Raw genomic sequence first — 16655 nt, forward strand, 5'->3', positions numbered from 1 at the left:
TCCAAATCTAGTACTTACTTTACTATCAAAGACTTTACTTGGCACAACAAAACACAAAACTAAGATAAGGAGAGGTTGCTACAGTAGTAAAAAACTTCCAAGACACAAATATAAAACAAAGTACTGTAGCAAAATAACACATGGGTTATCTCCCAAGAAGTTCTTTCTTTTTAGCCATTAAGATGGGCTCAGCAGTTTTAATGATGCACTCGCAAGAAATAGTATGTGAAGCAAAAGAGAGCATCAAGAGGCAAATTCAAAACACATTTAAGTCTAACATGCTTCCTATGCATAGGAATCTTGTAAATAAACAAGTTCATGAGGAGCAAAGTAACAAGCATAGGAAGATAAAACAAGTGTAGCATCAAAAATTTCAGCACATAGAGAGGCATTTTAGTAACATGAAAATTTCTACAACCATATTTTCCTCTCTCATAATAACTTTCAGTAGCATCATGAGCAAACTCAACAATATAACTATCACATAAAGCGTTCTTATCATGAGTCTCATGCATAAAATTATTACTCTCCATATAAGCATAATCAATTTTATTAGTTGTAGTGGGAGCAAATTCAACAAAGTAGCTATCATTATTATTCTCATCAAGTGTAGGAGGCATAGTATAATCACAACAAAATTTACTCTCAGCAGTAAGTGGCACCAAAAGACCACTATCATTATAATCATCAGAAATAGGAGGCAAAGTATCATCAAAGAAAATTTTCTCCTCAATGCTTGGGGGACTAAAAAGATCATGAAAACCAGCTTCCCCAAGCTTAGCATTTTCCATATCATTATCAACAATGGTGTTCAAAGCGTTCATACTAATATTACTACCGGCATGCAAATAAGATTTCATAGGTTTTTTAATTTTCGCATCAAACAATCCATGTTTTAAATCAGGAAATAGAATAAGAAGCTCATTGTTGTCCATTATGCCAAACTAGTGTAAACAAGAAACAACAAGATGCAATTGCGGGATCTAAAGGAAATAGCTTCGAGCACATCACAATGCGACGGAAAAATAGCTTGGTAGCCGAGGCCGGAGTATGAGTAGCCTTTTACCTTTCCTCCCCGGCAACGGCGCCGGAAAAGTGCTTGATGTCTACGTTCCCCTCCTTTCTCGTAGACGGTGTTGGGCCTCCAAGAGCGAGAGGTTTGTAGAACAGCGAGCAAGTTTCCCTTAAGTGGATACCCAAGGTTTATCGAACTCGGGGAGGAAGAGGTCAAAGATATCCCTCTCATGCAACCACTGCAACCACAAAGCAAGAAGTCTCTTGTGTCCCCAACACACCTAATAGGTGCACTAGTTCGGCGAAGAGATAGTGAAATACAGGTGGTATAAATAAGTATGAGCAGTAGCAACGGTGCCGGAAAAGTGCTTGGCGTGTAGTTGATGGTGGTGGTATTGCGACGAGTAGTAACGCGGTGAAACGATAAACAAGCAGTAGTAACTCAGCGGTATTTAGGAACAAGGCCTAGGGATTACACTTTCACTAGTGGACACTCTCAACATTGATCACATAACGAGAATAGATAAATGCATACTCTACACTTTTGTTGGATGATGAACACATTGCGTAGGATTACACGAACCCTCAATGCCGGAGTTAACAAGCTCCACAATAATGCTCATGTTTAGTAACCTTTAGTGTAAGATAGATCAACGAGACTAAACCAAGTACTAGCATAGCATGCACACTTGTAACCTTCATGCATATGTAGGAGGAATAGATCACATCAATACCATCATAATGATAATTAACTCCACAATCTACAAGAGATCATGATCATAGCCTACGACAAGAACCACACGGTGCACACACTAATCACCTTTACACACGTGCGAGGAGGAATAGAACTACTTTAATAACATCACTAGAGTAGCACATAGATGAATTGTGATACAAAACTCATATGAATCTCAATCATGTAAAGCAGCTCATGAGATCATTGTATTGAAGTACATGGAAGAGAGATGAACCATATAGCTACCGGTACAGCCCCGAGCCTCGATGGAGAACTACTCCCTCCTCATGGGAGCGGCAGCGGTGATGAAGATGGCGGTGGAGATGGCAGCGGTGTCGATGGAGAAGCCTTCCGGGGCACTTCCCCGTCCCGGCGAGGTGCCGGAACGGAGTTCCGTCCCCGGATTGGAGTTTCGCGACGGTGGCGGCGCCCACGGAGTCTTTACGGGTTTCGTCAATTGGTATCGAAGTTTTAGGTCACGACGGCTTAAATAGGCGAAGAATCGGAGTCGGAGGGTCTACGGGGGGCCCACACCCTAGGGGGCGCGCCCCCCTCTGGCCGCGCCGGGTGTGGTGTGGGGCCCCCGTGGCTCCCCTCTGGGTCCTTCCGGGTGTTCCGGATGCTTCCGATGAAAATAGGAACTTGGGCGTTGATTTCGTCCGATTAGAGAATATTTCGTTACTAGGATTTCTGAAACCAAAAACAGCGAGAAAACGAGGAACCGGCACTTCGGCATCTTGTTAATAGGTTAGTTCCGAGAAAATGCACGAATATGACATAAAGTGTGCATAAAACATGTAGATAACATCAATAATGTGGCATGGAACACAAGAAATTATCGATACGTTGGAGACGTATCGGGTTGCGAGGCTGCATGAGAGGGATATCTTTGACCTCTTCCTCCCGAGTTCGATAAACCTTGGGTGATCCACTTAAGGAAACTTGCTGCTGTTCTACAAACCTCTCGCTCTTGGAGGCACTGATGGCGTGTATTTCACACGTTCGTTGGGCAACCCCAAGAGGAAGGTATGATGCGCACAGCGGCAAGTTTTCCCTCGAAAGAAACCAAGGTTTATCGAACCAGGAGGAGCCAAGAAGCACGTTGAAGGTTGATGGCGGCGGGATGTAGTGCGGCGCAACACCAGAGATTCCGGCGCCAACGTGGAACCTGCACAACACAACCAAAGTACTTTGCCCCAACAAAACAGTGAGGTTGTCAATCTCACCAGCTTGCTGTAACAAAGGATTAACCGTATTGTGTGGAAGATGATTGTTTGCGAGAGAAAATAGTAAAAACAAGTATTGCTGCAGATTTGTATTTCGGTATTAAAGAATGGACCGGGGTCCACAGTTCACTAGAGGTGTCTCTCCCATAAGATAAAAGCATGTTGGGTGAACAAATTACGGTCGGGCAATTGACAAATAGAGAGGGCATAACAATGCACATACATGACATGATAAGTATAGTGAGATTTAATTGGGCATTACGACAAAGTACATAGACCGCCATCCAAGCTGCATCTATGCCTAAAAAGTCCACCTTCGAGGTTATCATCCGAACCCCCTCCGGTATTAAGTTGCTAACAACGGACAATTGCATTAAGTATGGTGCGTAATGTAATCAACAACTACATCCTCGGACATAGCGCCAATGTTTTATCCCTAGTGGCAACGGCACAACACAACCTTAGAACTTTACGTCACTGTCCCAGGTGTCAATGCAGGCATGAACCCACTATCGAGCATAAATACTCCCTCTTGGAGTTAAAAGCAAAAACTTGGCCAGAGCCTCTACTAGTAACGGAGAGCATGCAAGATCATAAACAACACATATGTAATAACTTGATAATTAATATGACATGGTATTCTCTATCCATCGGATCCCGACAAACACAACATATAGAATTACAGATAGATGATCTTGATCATGTTAGGCAGCTCACAAGATCCAACAATGAAGCACAATGAGGAGAAGACAACCATCTAGCTACTTGCTATGGACCCATAGTCCAGGGGTGAACTACTCACTCATCACTCCGGAGGCGACCATGGCGGTGTAGAGTCCTCAGGGAGATGAATCCCCTCTCCGGCGGGGTGCCGGAGGAGATCTCCGAATCCCCCGAGATGGGATCGGCGGCGGCGGCGTCTCAGTAAGGTTTTCCGTATCGTGGTTTTTCGCCTCAGGGGTTTCGCGACGGAGGCTTTTAGTAGGCGGAAGGGCAGAGTCGGGGGCCTGACGAGGGTCCCACACCATAGGGCGGCGCGGGCCCCTCCTTGGCCGCGCCGCCTTGTGGTGTCGCCACCTCGTGGCCCCACTTCGTATGCTCTTCGGTCTTCTGGAAGCTCCGTGGAAAAATAGGCCCACGGGTCTTCGTTTCGTCCAATTCAGAGAATATTTCGTTACTAGGATTTACGAAACCAAAAACAGCGAGAAAACGAGAACGGCACTTCGGCATCTTGTTAATAGGTTAGTTCCGGAAAATGCACGAATATGACATAAAGTGTGCATAAAACATGTAGGTATCATCAATAATATGGCATAGAACATAAGAAATTATCGATACGTCGGAGACGTATCAAGCATCCCCAAGCTTAGTTACGCTCGTCCCGAGCGGAGTAAAACAATAACAAAGATAATTTACGAAGTGATATGCCATCATAACCTTGATCATACTATTTGTAAACATATGTAATGAATGCAGCGATCAAAACAATGGTAATGACATGAGTAAACAAGTGAATCATAAAGCAAAGACTTTCATGAATAGTACTTCAAGACAAGTATTAATAAGTCTTGCATAAGAGTTAACTCATAAAGCAATAAATCAAAGTAAAGGCATTGAAGCAACACAAAGGAAGATTAAGTTTCAGCGGTTGCTTTCAACTTGTAACATGTATATCTCATGGATAATTGTCAACATAGAGTAATATAACAAGTACAATATGCAAGTATGTAGGAATCAATGCACAGTTCACACAAGTGTTCGCTTCTTGAGGTGGAGAGAGATAGGTGAGCTGACTCAACATAAAAGTAAAAGAATGGTCCTTCAAAGAGGAAAGCATCGATTGCTATATTTGTGCTAGAGCTTTTATTTTGAAAACATGAAACAATTTTGTCAACGGTAGTAATAAAGCATATGAGTTATGTACATTATATCTTACAAGTTGCAAGTCTCATGCATAGTATACTAATAGTGCCCGCACCTTGTCCTAATTAACTTGGACTACCGGATCTTTGCAATGCACATGTTTTTACCAAGTGTCACAATGGGGTACCTCCATGCCGCCTGTACAAAGGTCTAAGGAGAAAGCTCGCATTTTGGATTTCTCGCTTTTGATTATTCTCAACTTAGACATCCATACCGGGACAACATGGACAACGGATAATGGACTCCTCTTTAATGCATAAGCATGTGGCAACAATTATTATTCTCTTATGAGATTGAGGATATATGTCCAAACTGAAACTTCCACCATGAATCATGGCTTTAGTTAGCGGCCCAATGTTCTTCTCTAACAATATGCATGCTCCAACCATAAAGGTGGTAGATCTCTCTTACTTCGAGACAAGACGGACATGCATAGCAACTCACATGATATTCAACAAAGAATAGTTGATGGCGTCCCCGAGAAAACATGGTTATCGCACAACAAGCAACTTAATAAGAGATAAAGTGCATAAGTACATATTCAATACCACAATAGTTTTTAAGCTATTTGTCCCATGAGCTATATATTGCAAAGGTGAATGATGGAATTTTAAAGGTAGCACTCAAGAAATTTACTTTGAAATGGCGGATAAATACCATGTAGTAGGTAGGTATGGTGGACACAAATGGCATAGTGGTTGGCTCAAGGATTTTGGATGCATGAGAAGTATTCCCTCTCGATACAAGGTTTAGGATAGCAAGGTTATTTGAAACAAACACAAGGATGAACGGTACAGCAAAACTCACATAAAAGACATATGGTAAACATTATAAGACTCCATACCGTCTTCCTTGTTGTTCAAAACTCAATACTAGATGTTATCTAGACTCTAGAGAAACCAAATATGCAAACCAAATTAGCAAGCTCTAAGTATTTCTTCATTAATGGGTGCAAAGTATATGATGCAAGAGCTTAAACATGAGCACAACAATTGCCAAGTATCAAATTATCCAAGACATTTTAGAGTTACTACATGTAGCATTTTCCAATTCCAACCATATAACAATTTAACGAAGAAGAAACTTCGCCATGAATACTATGAGTAGAGTCTAAGGACATATTTGTCCATATGCTACAGCGGAGCGTGTCTCTCTCCCACAAAGTGAATGCTAGGATCCATTTTATTCAAACAAAACAAAAAACAAAAACAAATCGACGCTCCAAGCAAAGTGCATAAGATGTGACGGAATAAAAATATAGTTTCGGGGGAGGAACCTGATAATGTTGTCGATGAAGAAGGGGATGCCTTGGGCATCCCCAAGCTTAGACGCTTGAGTCTTCTTATAATATGCAGGGGTGAACCACGGGGCATCCCCAAGCTTAGAGCTTTCACTCTCCTTGATCATATTGCATCATACTCCTCTCTTGATCCTTGAAAACTTCCTCCACACCAAACTCGAAACAACTCATTAGAGGGTTAGTGCATAATAAAAATTCACATGTTCAGAGGTGACACAATCATTCTTAACACTTCTGGACATTGCATAAAGCTACTTGGACATTAGTGGATCAAAGAAATTCATCCAACATAGCAAAAGAGACAATGCGAAATAAAAGACAGAATCTGTCAAAACAGAACAGTCCGTAAAGATGGATTTTATTAGGCCACCAGACTTGCTCAAATGAAAATTCTCAAATTGAATGAAAGTTGCGTACATATCCGAGGATCATGCTCGTAAATTGGCTTAATTTTCTGAGCTACCTACAGGGAGATAGACCCAGATTCGTGACAGCAAAGAAATCTGGAAGCTAGGCGATAATCCAAATCTAGTACTTACTTTACTATCAAAGACTTTACTTGGCACAACAAAACATAAAACTAAGATAAGGAGAGGTTGCTACAGTAGTAAACAACTTCCAAGACACAAATATAAAACAAAAATACTGGAGTAAAAACATGGGTTGTTTCCCATAAGCGCTTTTCTTTAACGCCTTTCAGCTAGGCGCAGAAAGTGTATCTCAAGTAACATCAAGAGACGAAGCATCAACATCATAATTTGTTCTAATAATAGAATCATAAGGTAACTTTATTCTCTTTCTAGGGAAGTGTTCCATACCTTTCTTGAGAGGAAATTGATATTTAATATTACCTTCCTTCATATCAATAGTAGCACCAACGGTTCGAAGAAAAGGTCTTCCCAATATAATGGGGCAAGATGCATTGCATTCAATATCCAAGACAACAAAATCAACGGGGACAAGGTTATTGTTAACCATAATATGAACATTATCAACTTTCCCCAAAGGTTTCTTTTTAGCATTGTCGGCGAGATTAACATCCGGATAACAGTTTTTCAATGGTGGCAAGTCAAGCATATCATAGACTTTTTTAGGCATAACAGAAATACTTGCACCAAGATCACATAAAGCATTACAATCAAAATCTTTGACTCTCATTTTAATGATGGGCTCCCAACCATCCTCTAGCTTTCTAGGAATAGAAGTTTCAAGTTTTAGTTTTTCTTCTCTAGCTTTTATGAGAGCATTTGTAATATGTTTTGTGAAAGCCAAATTTATAGCACTAGCATTGGGACTCTTAGAAAGTTTTTGCAAGAACTTTATAACTTCAGAGATGTGGCAATCATCAAAATCTAAATCATTACAATCTAAAGCAATGGGATTATCATCCCAAAGGTTGGAAAAAATTTCAGCAGTTTTATCACAAGCAGTTTCAGCAGTTTTAGCAGTTTCAGGTAATTTTGCGCGCTTTGCACTAGAAGTAGAAGCATTGCCAACACCAATTATTTTACCATTAATAGTAGGAGGTGCAGCAACATGTGAATCATTAGCATTGCTAGTGGTGGTAATAGTCCAAACTTTAGCTACATTTTTCTCTTTAGCTAGTTTTTCATTTTCTTCTCTATCCCACCTAGCACGCAGTTCAGCCATTAATCTTATATTCTCATTAATTCTAACTTGGATGGCATTTGCTGTAGTAACAATTTTATTTTCAATATCCCTATTAGGCATAACTTTCGATTTCAAAAGATCAACATCAGAGGCAAGACTATCAACTCTAGAAGCAAGAATATCAATTTTATTGAGCTTTTCCTCCACAGATTTGTTAAAGGCAGTTTGTGTACTAATAAATTCTTTAAGCATAGCTTCAAGTCCAGGGGGTGTATTCCTATTATTGTTGTAAGAATTCCCATAAGAATTAGCATAACCGTTACCATTATTATAAGGATATGGCCTATAGTTATTACTAGAATTGTTCCAATAAGCATTGTTGTTGAAATTATTATTTTTAATGAAGTTTACATCAACATGTTCTTCTTGGGCAACCAATGAAGCTAATGGAACATTATTAGGATCAACATTAGTCCTATCATTCGCAAGCATAGACATAATAGCATCAACCTTATCATTCAAGGAAGAGGATTCTTCAACAGAATTTACCTTCTTACCTTGTGGAGCTTGGTGCGTAGTTGACGTGGGAGTTAGAAATCTTTGTGGTGTAGCTTTTCTTCAGTTCACCGGCAACGGCGCCAGAAAATATGCTTGATGGCGTGTATTTCACACGTTCGTTGGGCAACCCCAAGAGGAAGGTATGATGAGCACAGCAGCAAGTTTTCCCTCAGAAAGAAACCAAGGTTTATCGAACCAGGAGGAGCCAAGAAGCACATTGAAGGTTGATGGCGGCGGGATGTAGTGCGGCGCAACACCGGAGATTCCGGCGCCAACGTGGAACCTGCACAACACAACCAAAGTACTTTGCCCCAACGAAACAGTGAGGTTGTCAATCTCACCGGCTTGCTGTAACAAAGGATTAACCGTATTGTGTGGAAGATGATTGTTTGCAGAGAAAACAGTAAAAACAAGTATTGCAGTGGATTGTATTTCAGTAAAGAGAATTGGACCGGGGTCCACAGTTCACTAGAGGTGTCTCTCCCATAAGACGAACAGCATGTTGGGTGAACAAATTACAGTTGGGCAATTGACAAATAAAGAGAGCATGACAATGCACATACATATCATGATGAGTATAGTGAGATTTAATTGGGCATTACGACAAAGTACATAGACCGCCATCCAAGCTGCATCTATGCCTAAAAGTCCACCTTCGGGTTATCATCCGAACCCCTCCGGTATTAAGTTGCAAGCAACAGACAATTGCATTAAGTATGGTGCGTAATGTAATCAACAACTACATCCTTAGACATAGCATCAATGTTTTATCCCTAGTGGCAACAGCACAACACAACCTTAGAACTTTCACGTCGGTGTCCCGGTGTCAATGCGGGCATGAACCCACTATCGAGCATAAGTACTCCCTCTTGGAGTTAAAAGCATCTACTTGGCCAGAGCATCTACTAGTAACGGAGAGCATGCAAGATCATAAATAACACATAAGCATAACTTTGATAATCAACATAACAAGTATTCTCTATTCATCGGATCCCAACAAACGCAACATATAGAATTACATATAGATGATCTTGATCATGATAGGCAGCTCACAAGATCCGACAATGATAGCACAATGGGGAGAAGACAACCATCTAGCTACTGCTATGGACCCATAGTCCAGGGGTAGACTACTCACTCATCACTCCGGAGGCGACCATGGCGGTGTAGAGTCCTCCGGGAGATGATTCCCCTCTCCGGCAGGGTGCCGGAGGCGATCTCCAGGATCCCCCGAGATGGGATTGTTGACACCGATTTTGTCCTAAATTGTAACGAAAATAAATGATCATGAAATATGCTAAAATTAATAAATAAATTTCAAATATAAAAAGGTCTACCAAATAATCAAATATAAATTTATTAACATGTATGTCGCCATCGACGGTGCTAGTCTAATATTGACCTAAATTCAAAACTCCGCGAGCGACACTAAATTTCTAAAGTATTCGACCGTGCGAGGATTAAATTCGGCTTTGACGTGACAACCCCATGAAAAGCGGCCGCGTTGAACTAAAATAAATGGACAAAATATATAGAGAAGTTTTCACCAAAGAGAAGTTTTACAACCTGTATAGAAATTAAAAAATTAAGCATGAGTAAAGGTTGATGATTTATTAGATAGCTATCTCATATATGCCATACACATTATTGGATAGGCTACGTGTATGCATGGATTTAGCGGCACCGCTGCCTAATCATCTTATTAAACTACCCATAAAACACTAACTAATCAGACCCATGACCCGATGCATAGCAGCAGCCCATCAAGTTGGCTCTCCACGATCGTATCCAAACGCTGTACCACGCGGGGTTTGGACTTGGTCAGCTCTCCACGATCGATATCCAAACGATCAGCTGATTAAATAATTAACGTGGAACCGCCACCCTCGCTCCACGATCTGTCAAACGTGGGAGCGTCCCCCGCGTCGACTGAGAAACTGCCATCAGCCAGCTCTATATATACAGGGTCAGGCTCAGCACTCCAGAACAGCCTTCATATTCCCCCCCTGCTCAATCGCTCATCGCTGGAACCATCCATCGTCCATAGCATCCGCTTCCATCTGCACACGCTTGCCCACATACGCGCGCGTAGCCGCTGCTGTACGCCGCCGCCGGCTGGCCGCTGCCCTTGTACACGCAAGGAGAAGACTCGGAGGATATCAGCTTGAAGGTGAGAATATGATCCTTTTCTTGCTCCTTGGCTGGTCACATTGACACACGCCATGGAGTTTCTCCTCCTAATCTCTAGTTTGGTCACATTGACACAAACTACGGATTGCTCTTCCTAAATTGCTACCTCTCACATCGCATTCTTTCTATGATCCTAAAACTATTGGCTCTTGTTTTGGTCACATTGACACAAAACAAGTTGCTCTGAAAACACATACTACTAAATCGCTGCTCTTGGTTTGGTCACATTGACACAAGCCAAGTTGCTTTAAATCCATATAATCAAGAAACAAATAGCTCTTGTTTTGGTTACATTGACACAAACCAAGCCGCTCAAAATACATATGTTATTAAAACCATGCTCTTGTTTTGGTCACATTGACACAATGCAAGTTGCTTTAAATCCATATAATAATGAAATAATTAGCGCTTGTTTTGGTCACATTGACACAAGACAAGTTGCTCTAAAAGTACATAGTACAAAATCATTGCTCTTGGTTTGGTCACATTGACACAACCAAGTTGCTTTAAATTCATATAACCATCCACACCCATATGATAAGAAATTTTGCCTCTTGTTTTGGGCATATCGACACAAACCAAGTTGCTATAAAATACACATATCACTAAAATAAATGGCTCTTGGTTTGGTTACATTGACACAAACCAAGCCGCTCAAAATACATATGTTATTAAAACCATGCTCTTGTTTTGGTCACATTGACACAATGCAAGTTGCTTTAAATCCATATAATCATGAAATAATTAGCGCTTGTTTTGGTCACATTGACACAAGACAAGTTGCTCTAAAAGTACATAGTACAAAATCATTGCTCTTGGTTTGGTCACATTGAAACAACCAAGTTGCTTTAAATTCATATAACCATCCACACCCATATGATAAGAAATTTTGCCTCTTGTTTTGGTCATATCGACACAAACCAAGTTGCTATAAAATATACATATCACTAAAATAAATGGCTCTTGGTTTGGTTACATTGACACAAACCAAGTCGCTCAAAATACATATGTTACTAAAATTATGCTCTTGTTTTGGTCACATTGACACAAAACAAGTTGCTATAAAATTACATGTTAAAATCATGCCCTTGGTTTGGTTATATTGACATAAGCCAAGTTGCTCAAATTCATATCATATTAAATAATTGGCTCTTGTTTTGGTCATATTGACACAAAACAAGTTGCTAGAAAATCAAATAGTGGTAAAATCAAGTGCTTGGTTTGGTCACATTGACATGAACCAAATAGCTTTAAATCAATATCCTCTAAAATAAATATATATTGGCTCTTGGTTTGGTCACATTGACACAAACCAAGGTGCTATAAATCTACCATATATACGATAAAAAAACACGCTCTTGGTTTGGTCACATGGACACAAGCCAAGGCGCTCTAAATTGAAATGCTACTAAATTACCAATAAATTAAACTACCAAATATTAAATCTTGGTACAGTTTAAAACGTACCACAAAGTCTGGCTAGCTAAGTCTCTGAAATAGATGGATCTAGTCTAGAACAAAATGATAGAAAACACTCTGCGTGAGCTATACTGCTCCAAAAGGTCATATGTCGCCATAAATCTGCCTCCAAAATCGATGGGCAGCCCATATTGAAATCCCCTGGCACATGCTTTAACATGCACGCAGGGCTAAAACCAAACAAACTTGCATGTGATCATTAGCTTGCATCGTCCATACTGAAAGAGATTTAAAAATTAAACTGTGCATGCCCTAGTGGCATGCAAACTGAATAATACTATATATCCATTAGCACTAGCCAAAATATGAAGGTTAGCTGCATATAGCTATCACCTCATGCATGTAGAGAGTAGTATATGTTCTAGACCAAAACTACATGCAGTATTCTAGATACAACTTTAGTCGGCAAACTAAGAAGCAAATGACCTTACAATAATCGAACAATATATTCCATCTAAGCCGATTAAATAAAATAGTATCCAATGCATGCATACTTCTTGTACTTCTAATATTAGTGCAAGTAAAAATACGACACATATGTCACCAAACAAACAATATGAAATCATGTGATAATTCAAAGAAGATCAAATGCTCCCCCAAGCACGGCGGCGTCGACGACAGCGAGGAGGACTTAGATTTTCTACTTTTATATTTTGTAATAGTCATGAGATGCAATCCTTTGTAATAGATATGTTGGAATTCTTAATCAGGGGTTTTCTCTTCGGAGATGTAATTAACAGTTCTTTTATGCATATGTAAGAGTTCTGGAAATAAAGTACTCGCAATTCTTGATTTGTTGTGATTTACATTCGCGCAACTTTAAATATGTATACTATCTGTCTCTATGACGTGGACGCGCATTAGCTATTTTTGTCGCCGCCATTTTCCCGTCATCAGATTCTGGCACGCCCGGTGGGACTTATTTCTCCCCTCATCTTTGAATTCCAACATATGATTTCCAAAAAAAAAAAAAAAATCAAAGAAGTGAAGAAATCCCTTTATGCAAGAAAGCTTATACATAGTTTTCTTTATATGAAGGAATGACGGACACAAACCGACGCAATTGACCAAAATTTGCTTCGGGTCATTTTGGGTTGATGTGCCACTCAATGCTAATAATAGTGGCACTGATCATTTGCTCACGAGTATGGAGAGCTCGGTTGAAATCAAAAGTAACGAGGTGGATGCAACCAATCCTGAAGTCAAGTGTGTCCTTCCTGTTCTAAAAGGAACATAAACAAACATGCTGGCTGCAGTGAATGCACAAGAAATAGAAGTTCCATATTTTGACCTCACCATGCAAGGCTGTGACATGCAAAATTCAGTCCCGCCTCTCTACCTCGATATGTGGGAGCCAAAACAACATACTACACTATCAAAATATTCAGCCAAGAAGCATATAAGATTTGCCGACAAGGCAGCTTCTCTTGGCGAAATAACTCCAATTCCTGTGCCAGCTATGAATAGGATGGTTGTAGAAGTGGTACCGTCGTGCTACCATCAATCCAATCACAAAACAGAAGCGGTGGCGTTCAATAAATTTGAATGTCCTCCACTCGTTTGCAAAGGGAAAGAAAAGATGGTGCATAAACACCATAGCAAGCAACCTAGGAAAAGTGGTGACAAAGCAGCCATAGCTCCACCCACCTCGCCTTTTGTAGGCCGAAGACCCATAAATTCAGAAAATAAATTTCAATTTATTTGTCTGAGTTTATTCCTCCAATAGACCATAAACATGGCGGAAAATGCTCCAAAGATATGTACAAGCACTTGCTTGAATGCAGAAAATATGCATCACCTCCCATGACCGTGATACTGGTCATGTGGACCTGGGAGTGGTGTTCTCAAACCCGCTTTCATCTTCAGCACATGTTGTACGAGAATCCATTGAGGGTTCTTATTATCCAAAGCGGCATCAACATCACAAAAAAAATGACTGCCGTATCAACCTCCGCAGAGTTATTGTCGGCAAGGTTCGTGTCCACTTCTCGAAGAACATGGATACCAACATTTCAGATCATCATTTCCGCATCAGCAAGGGTGGTTTGAGGATCCAAATGACGGTCACTAGAAAACCTTCAACGGTTGTTGCCTTCATCCGATTCATTTGGAAAAAATATCTTAGCAAAGCCAAGCATCGTGTTGTTGGCCTCGACTGTGAGTATACAAGATACATTCACAGAAAAGAGCGTCGGAAGCTTCCGCTTGAGGAGCAAGCTGCTCTCTCAAACCAAGAGCCCTAGCGCGCTGCTGTCTTACAACTTTGTGTAGGTAAACATTGCTTAGTTTACCAGCTATATCAAGCTCATGCCATGAGTTATGTCCCTCCACTCCTACGTTGGTTCCTTGCCAATGACACAATCCAATTCGTGGGAGCTGCCATTGGCAATGACATAAAAAAGCTTGAGTTTTATAACCTGAGTGTCACAAATGCTGTCGACTTACAACAACTTGGTATCAGAGTTCGTAACCGCAAAGAAGGCCAATTGGTGTCCCTGGAGAAGCTAGCAAAGAAGGTGGCCCAAATAAATCTTAACAAAGACAAGAATGTCAGTGTTAGTACGGGGGAGATACCCATCTTGAGCCATGAGCTGATCAAGTATGCATGCATAGATGCGTACGCGAGCTTCGAAGTTTTCAGGCGGCATTCCAATATCATTGGTTATCTTAGGTCTCATTGAAATATTTGAACTTGGGTTCAAAGGGGTTGCAGAGTACCAAAATGTACAAAGCAATGAAACAAAAACAATGTATTATGATACCTCTCTCTATCCATCATTGTGTGATAGGCTGATAGCAGGGTGCACCTTGCATATTAGAATGTCAACTGTTTCATGTAAAATGATCAAATAGTGAGCAAGACCATTTAGAGCATCTCATTATGATCGAGGAGTAACTTACGTAAAATGCCAGATGCTAAAACACTGGCATGCGAACCTTAAAAAAAGTTTCTAGGATCATTTAGCATAAATTATAAGGTTCATACCAAATTTATCTATGAGATGTGAGCCTTTTACGTCTGATAAAAAAGGGTGTCCCGATATTTCGTACTATGAATAAGTCATCCGCTAAAATAGGTACACATTTCCTAGCCCTCTACCTCCTTTTGGTTCAACACAAAATTGAACTACTAGCTATGAAGGAGTCACATCAGTGTGAGAAATAATAATACTAATAAAACAATCATGTGGCGCAAATTACCTTGTCAAACAAAGATGACGAGTAGTTGCCTATGTCCTTATACGATTATAGAGTTGTGAATATGATGCAGAAATGAGATTTGAAATTTTCACTGGTCCGTCTTTATGCGATGGCAGGGGCAACATTTGCCATTCGAAAAGGTGTTATCCCAGGAACAACTTGAGGCTCTACATGAAGACCAAGTTCTAAAAGAAAAGAAGCACATGTTAGGATATGAAGTGTGCATGGTGTCATCTGAATATATGGACTGGCAGAAACATCTCCACCGATGGAAGATGGCAACCATCCCACGTTCGATGATTTGGAAGAAATAAATGTTGAGACATGTTCGCTTGGACTTACGAAGAAAAGCCTGGTCTAAACCCGGAGGTAGCTGTTCATCGCTTCGCTGTGCAAGATGACGTTGCGCTAGCAAAACAAGCACAAACAACGTATCGGCCTAAAATACTTCCAAAAATATAAATAGAAGCTGAGGTACACAAACTAATAGCTGCACGGTTCATTAGAGAAGTCAAATATCCCACATGGGTGTTTAGTATTGTAACTGTAAAAAAAATGGTCGGACACATATATGTGTAGACTTTAGGGATTTGAATAAAGCATGTCCCAAATATGATTTTCCACTACCGATTTGTGAAATATTAGTCGATGCCACTATGGGGCATGAAACATTTTCTTTCATGGATGGTTATTCCAGTTACAATCAAATGAAAAATTGTACCGGAAGATGAAGAGCTGACAACGTTCCGCAGACCTAAAGGTATATTTTGTAATAAATTTATGCCTTTTGTCTTCAAAAATGCCGGGGCAATGTATCAGCGAACCATGGCAATAATTTTAGACAGGCTGTTGTATGATATTGTAGAAAGTTATATGGATGACATAGTTGTAAAATCAAAGCTCGAGCAAGATCACTTAAAAGATCTTGAAGTGGTTTTAGAGCACCTTCAGCAACATAATCTAAAAATGAATCCAATGAAATGTGCATTTGAAGTTACCTCCTAAAATAAAATCCTTGGTCTTGTGGTTAAAAAGCATGGTATGAGGCTGATCCAAGTAAAATAGAAGGGATTGTTAAAATGCCACCACCCATAAACCTACACAAATTAAAAAGCATGCAAGGCCACCTATCATATATTAGGAGGTTCATCTCTAATTTATCAGGGAGTTGCAAACCTTTCTCACGCCTCATGAAGAAAGGCGTCCCTTTTGAATGGGATCAAGCATGCCAAAGTGCATTCTTTGAAATTAAAAGATACTTAATAGATCCTCATGTATTAGATGCACTGGTTAAAGATCATCCATGCATTGATTATATATATACCGGAGTAATATATACTTCGTTATGTGCATTCTTAGCACTAAATAATGTGGAAGAAAGGTACCCTCATATTATGGTACCTGCAGCCTTGTTGGA

The sequence above is a fragment of the Lolium rigidum genome, chromosome 5, assembly GCF_022539505.1.
Source record: "Lolium rigidum isolate FL_2022 chromosome 5, APGP_CSIRO_Lrig_0.1, whole genome shotgun sequence".
NCBI classification, from domain to species: domain Eukaryota; kingdom Viridiplantae; phylum Streptophyta; class Magnoliopsida; order Poales; family Poaceae; genus Lolium; species Lolium rigidum.